This window comes from Pristiophorus japonicus, chromosome 4, assembly GCF_044704955.1.
Source record: "Pristiophorus japonicus isolate sPriJap1 chromosome 4, sPriJap1.hap1, whole genome shotgun sequence".
NCBI classification, from domain to species: Eukaryota; Metazoa; Chordata; class Chondrichthyes; family Pristiophoridae; genus Pristiophorus; species Pristiophorus japonicus.
In genome coordinates this window covers 23,858,700-23,865,726 of record NC_091980.1, presented here as the reverse complement: position 1 = coordinate 23,865,726, position 7,027 = coordinate 23,858,700, and positions in this window count along the sequence as shown.

The following is a 7,027-nucleotide window of genomic DNA, read 5'->3' as shown; positions in this document are numbered from 1 at the left end:
AATCACTGGAAAAATACCACCAACGATGTCACCGCAAGATCATGCAAATCCCCTGGGAGGACAGACGCACCAACGTTGGTGTCCTCGACCAGGCCAACATCCCCAGCATCGAAGCACTGACCACACTCGACCAGCTCCATTGGGTGGGCCACATGGTTCGCATGCCTGACACGAGACTCCCACAGCAAGCACTCTACTCAGAACTCCTACAGGGCAAGCGAGCCCCACGTGGGCAGAGGAAACGTTTCAAAGACACCCTCAAAACCTCCTTGATGAAATGCAACATCTGGGAGTCCCTGGCCAAAGACTACCCGAAGTGGAGGAAGAACATCCGGGAGGGCACTGAACACCTTGAGTTTCATCGGCGAGAGCATGCAGAAAGTAAGCGCAGGCAGCGGAAGGAGCGTGCGGCAAACCAGCCTCCCCACCCACCCTTTCCTTCACCGACTGTCCCACTTGTGACAGAGACTGTAATTCCCATATTGGACTGTTCATACACCTAAGAACTCACTTTTAGAGTGGAAGCAAGTCTTCCTTGATTTCTAGGGACTGCCTATGAGAAATCTGTGATACAAACCCCCACTCCTCTTCCCAAAGCTACGCATCAGTAGCCCCTCGCAGGAAAGCCAGGAACCAATGTGATGGCCTCGTACCTCAGTGTTACTGCTCAACAATTTGTAATCTTGAACTATAAGGGAGTCAAGGGTTATGTGGAGCGTGCAGGGAAGTGGAGTAGAGGCCAAGATCAGATCAGCCATGATCTTATTGGATGGTGGAGCAGGCTCGAGGGGCCATATGGCCTACACCTGCGCCTGTTTCTTCTGTTCTTATGTTCTTATGTAATATTATCTGGGTTTACAGTTTAAATCTGGCACATCATTTATTAATAGGATTCTCAACTGCTATTAAGCTATCGTGACTCCAAAACAGCTGTGAGTCAGCTTTCTAAATTAATTATTAAAGCGGCAGGAAAATCTAGAGGGATTTTTTTTGTTTAAATTGTAGGCTGTTTTTATCGAAGAAAATAATACCTCATTTTAACTGTCTTTGTTACTTTATTAAAACTGTCCAGGTAAGGAGTTCTGGTGAATTAATTTATAGGAGGCAGCCTGTAGCAGCTCCACGGTCAACAGCCAAGGCCTGAGAAAAAAAAACGAAGACCTTCCCAAAGCACTTTGCAGCCAAGGAAGCCCTCTCGCCACTGAATCAGAAGGTCAGGGGTTCAAGCTGCCCTCCAGTGACACGGGCCCATAATCTCGGCTGACACTCCAGTGCAGTACTGAGGGGCGTGCTGCACTGTCAGAGGTGCCGTTGTTCGGGGCCCAAATTGCCCCCCTCCTTAAGGCCCATCACCACCTCGAGGAGGCAGTAATAGAGCGGATAGGCCTCACCGACTGGGACAGCTGGATGAGCTGACCCGTCCTATATTACCCCCGGATCGGGAGCGGGTTTCCACGCCGCCCGTGCTGCCACCCGTCGGGCACACACCGACCCCTCACGGACCGGCGGTGACCTCCTTTCCGCCCCACGCGGGAGCGGAGCGGCTGCCGGTCAGTGCCACTGACAGTTTTCCCATGCGGGAAGCTGTGTGTGCCTGGGCGGCGCGTTCGCCCTGAAAGGGGAGGGCGCACTGCCGCGGACGCCATTTTAATTTACTTGTCGAACGACTCCGAGGCCGGCCCGACAATTGTGGCCATTGGTTCGGATTGCTCGCTGACCCAGCACAGTTTGCAGTCATTGTTTCGGGAGTTTGTTGAGGAGATGCAGTAAGTATGAAAAAGAGAAGCGAAGAGGACAGGATGAGCAGCTGTGAAGGACAAAAACCAGCAGGGGTAGGAAGGAGAGCGGGGCTCAGACCCAGTGTTGACGAAGCTGCAGTTCTCTTGTCTAAGATTTTATTATGTCATATAGTACATAAAAAGTTGAAAACCAACTTCACTTACAAAAATCATTACTCAGATGAGTAGATTGGGCCTATATGCTCTGGGGCTTAGAAGAGTGATAAATGATCTCATTGAAACATCAGATTCTGAGGGTGATTGACAAGGTAGATGCTGAGAGCTTGTTTCCCCTGGCTGGATAATCTGAAACGAGCCAGCATAGTCTCAGGATGAAGGGGTCAGCTATTTGAGACTGAGATGAGGAAGAATTTCTTCACTCAGACGGTTGGGAATCTTTGGAATTCTCTGCCCCAAAGGGCTGTGGATGCTGAATCGTTGAGTATATTCCCGGCTGAGATCGATAGATTTTTGGACTCTCCTAGAATCAAGGAATATGGAGATCGGGCGGCAAAGTGGAGTTGACGTAGAAGATCAGCCATGATCTTATTGAATGGCAGAGCAGGCTCGAGGGCCCTATGAACTACTCCTGCTCCTAATTCTATGTTCTTATATAAAAGGCTTACATAGGACCCTGTTTGCCATTTTTGGACAGTGCTGGGTGGAGAATGCATGGCAAACTATCAGCTGGGCGTCCAACACAAGAGGAGCCTGAATATGTTTCACTTTATTTTTGTGGGGCCCGGAGGAGAGGGGGGAGGAGGGAAACGTGGTTAGAACAGCATGTTTGGATCCTAGGAGGAAGAAGAATAAAATTCAGAGCAGTAATAACTTGAGTGCAGATATGGGTAATTACATGGGACAATTATCCCAGAGAGCGGACAACTCCATCTCAGTGTCTCAGGCTTAGCTTCCCTTCCCTTTCTCCAAGTGCAGAGCATATTCACCAGAATGTTACCAGGGCTCTAAGGGGCAGGGTCAGATTATGAGGAGCAATTACATAAACTACAGGTTATACCTTTCCAGTCCGGCACCCTTGGGACCTGTCCGGTGCCAGACCAGAGAAGTTTCCGAACCACGGGAGGTGCCGGCACGGCACTCTGTGGTGAGTTTGTAGAGTTCATTCTGCGAGTTAATAGCGGGTCCAACTACCCATTATCTGGCTCAGGGGTTCTCAACCAGAGATCCGCGGCCGTCTTGGGGTTCGCTCTAATTAGCCACCAGGATTTTTTTTTAAAGAAAAATGCAAAATGCAAAATGGGATCGAGCTGAAATACTGGCGGCTCCGGCCCAGACCAGTTTCCCCCCTGTGATATATTCACAAAGCACAGCACACACAGCTTCAAACATAGCAGACAGCTCTCTCCGAAGCTACCGGAACATGGTAACTCAGCAAAATCAATATGTAGCCTTTGCCACACCCTGGGAGGCCATTTCCATGGCTGTAATGGCACTGATGGTGGTTGCTTGCTTACCGATTGACATGTCATACACTGACTCACGATGTACTCTATAGCTTTATCAAGACCTGGCCACCATAAATAACTGCATGCAAAACTCTTGGTTAAGCACATTCCCAGGTGCTGGTCATGGAGGTCTCCGAATAATTTGGACCTGAATTTATTTGGTATAACCACTCTTGCACCCCATATGATACAATCTTTATCGACTGATAATTTGTTCCAATGAATAAAGAATGGATGTGCATCTTTGTCTGTTATCTGGTTTGACCATCCATTTGCAATATACTCATACACCTTTGACATCACTGGGTAACGTTTGGTTGCTCTACCAATCTCTTCAGCTGTGACTGACAGTTCCTCAATGTATGAAAAATAAAACACTTCTTCCCTATCGGGTGTAACTTGTGATGGGGAAGGTAATCTAGACATTGCCTCAGCATTACTGTGATCAGCTGATTGTCTATATTCAATATCATATGTATATGCTGACAAAATCAAGCCCATCTCTGCATTCGGGCTGCAGCTAGTGTTGGAACTGGGGACTTTGGATGGAGGATTGGTGTTAGGGGCTTATGATCTGTAACGATGTAAACTTACGACCATACAAGTATTTGTGAAACTTTTTGACCCCAAAAATTAATGCCAAAGCTTCCCTTTCAATTTGCGCATAATTACTCTCACTGGCACTGAGAGTGCGTGAAGCAAAAGCAATTGGTCTCTCCTCCCCACTACGTGCTACATGAGAGATCACTGCTCCAACTCCATACGGAGAGGCATCACATGCTAGCTTAATCTCCTTAGATATGTCATCGTGTACTAACATGCTGCTCTCTACCAATTTGCTTTTACACTCCTTCAATGCTGTATCACATTGTTTTGACCACTTCCAATAGACCTTTTTTTTCAAAAGTTAATTCAGTGGATGTAATACTTAGCCAAATTTGGTAGGAACTTCCCATAATAGTTCAAAGGACCCAAGAATGAATGAAGTTCAGTGACATTCCTGGGAGTGGTTGCATTTCTGATTGCATCCAGTTTTTCCATGGTTGGATGTAAACCATCTTTGTCTACTCTCTACCCTCAGTACTCCTTTGAGTTTACTCACAATTTGAGCAGACACTCGTACTCTGTGCTTCTCTAGCCGTTTGAGGACTTGTTATATGTTATTATGAATTTGCCTATTTGGTGCTGAAATTAGTACGTCATCCAAATAACATACTACCCCTTCAATACCTTGTAAAATCTGGTTCATCACCTCTTGGAATATGGCAGGGGTGGAAGATACTCCAAACGGTAGCCTATTAAATTGATATAGGTCTCGATGAGTATTTATAGTCAAACATGACTTGGACTCTTCATCTAGTTCAAGCTGTACTAGGCATTCGTAAGATCCAGTTTTGAGAAGATCTGACCACCTGTCAGTGTTGTGAACAAATCTTCTATATTCAGCAATGGATTGAGGAACATTACCCTCTAGAACCTGGTTTATGGTTACTTTACAATCACCATACAATCTTACCTTACCATCAGACTTAGGTACAACAACAATGGGTGTAGCCCAATTACATCGATCTATCTTACAAATAATGTTCTCAGTCTCTAGTCTTTTGAGTTCTTGCTCAACTTTCTCCTTGAGTGCATATGGTATGGAATGTGGCTTGTAGTAAACCGATCTAGCGTCCTTCTGTACCCTGACACTCGCCATGAAGCCTTGGATCAGACTGCCCATTTCGCAGAACATCTTCGGATACTTCTTGATAACATCATCCGTTGATGCAAATCTCGCTTTCACACGGAATATCTCACTCCAATCCAGCTTCAGTGATCTCAACCAATTCCTTCCTAGTAAGGCAGACTTGCCTCCTTTCACTACTATAGAGGCAAGTTGTGAAATTTATCCTTATATTTCACCGGTATGGTGATACGACCGAGCACAGGAATTTTCTCTCCCGAGTAGTCTCGCAGCTCTATCTTGGATTTCTCCAATGGGAAATCATGCAATTTGTCGAGGTATAACAACTCCGGTACTACACTCATGGATGCACCCATGTCAATTTCCATTGGTATCTTGAATCCCGCAAAATCTATGTGAATTTTGGTACTTTCCGAATCGCTGTCCATTAACCTCGTGCTCCTGATGACGTGTAACTCTAACATCTCCTTGTCCATGCTATGTAGTCTCTGGGGATTTCTACTCATAGCTTTGAAAACTGGACTCATAGCTTTAAAAGTTGGTTTGCCCTTCAGTCGGCATGCCTTCGCAAGATGCCCAGTCTTTATGCAGAAGAAACACTCAGCCTTCACGTATGGACAACTTTGAGCAATGTGTTGTTCCAGGCACCTCTAGCACGACTTCAACGCTCTGTGAGAATTTCCAGCTTCTGAGACTTTGGGCCCCCACTGACTTTTACTTTGAACCTGCAGGCGATTTAGCTCTGTTGACTGACGACCGTAATTATTATGAAATTCTCGGGAATATTGTTCGACCATGCCCACCGACCTCGCTGTCTGACAAGCAATCTCAAAAGTCAAGTCATCCGTCGTCAATAACTTTCTTCTGATCGCATCATTTTTCACCCCACAAAAGAAATGATCCCCCAATGCTCGGTTTTGAAAGTTTCCAAAATTACAGTGAATAGATAGCTTTTTTAATGCTACAATGTAATCACTGATACAATCATCAGCCTTTTGATTTCTTATCCTGAAACGATAGCTTTCAGCAATTTCTAATGGCTTGGGGTTATAGTGCTGCTCCAGCTTCATTAAAATCTCCTTAAGCATTGTGTCCTTTGGCTCGTCAGGCACAAACAGATTTACCAGGGTTTCATACAATTCCGGTCCAGCTTCTGATAAGAAGATCACTCTCTTCCATTTCAATATCGCTTGATTCTGGACTGCATTGTCTGGAACTTCCCGATTATGTTATTTGCAGTGAAATACATTTCTAGCTGATCCACATATGCCTTAAAATGTTCCCAGTCGTGTCTATATTCACCCAAAAGTCCCATTATGCCATTTTAATTTCTAGCTGCTCACACAATGTGCTGTATTTTACCTCGGATTTTGTAGCTTTTTCCAAAGACAGAGAAGCTCCCTAAGTCTCTCTGTTGACTGGCTGAATCCTTCACCAACAAAATTTCAGCTTTAAATCATCCGAAAAATCCCATCTCGCCGCCAAATGTGAAAAATTCACAGAGCATAGCACTCACAGTTCCTAACATGGCAGACAGCTCTCACGGAAGCTGCCGGAACATGCCTGCTTCTGTTTATTATTAACTCTGTAGTTGCAGTACACAATACGCCCCCATCCACAATGTGGAGCTACAAACATTACAAGCTCACAGACATTACACCCCACTCCCGGCCATCTGCACAATGATGGCGGCAGCTGGCCGCTGACCCCAAGTCCTTAACCGATAATGGAATAAGGGGTTTTGGGGAATGGGCAGGGAAGTGGATCTGAGTCCATGATCGGATCAGCCATGATCGTATTAAATGGCACAGCAGGCTCCAGGGGCCATATGGCCTACTCCTGCTTCTATTTATTATGTTTTTATATTAACTATGGTTCGGACTCCCTGTCCAGTAAATGCACATGGCCACTTTGCTGGAGTAAATTGCTTCCCCAAGCGGGAAACCTTCAACCGCAGGCCCGGTAAGGAGGCTGAATCCGATCTCATCGGACTTCCAGAAGCAGGGATTTTGACACTCCTGGCTATGGCTCGCCTCAGCCAATCCCGAACTTTCAGACCTGGTCACCTCTCTCTCGCCAGTGACTTCTGGTTA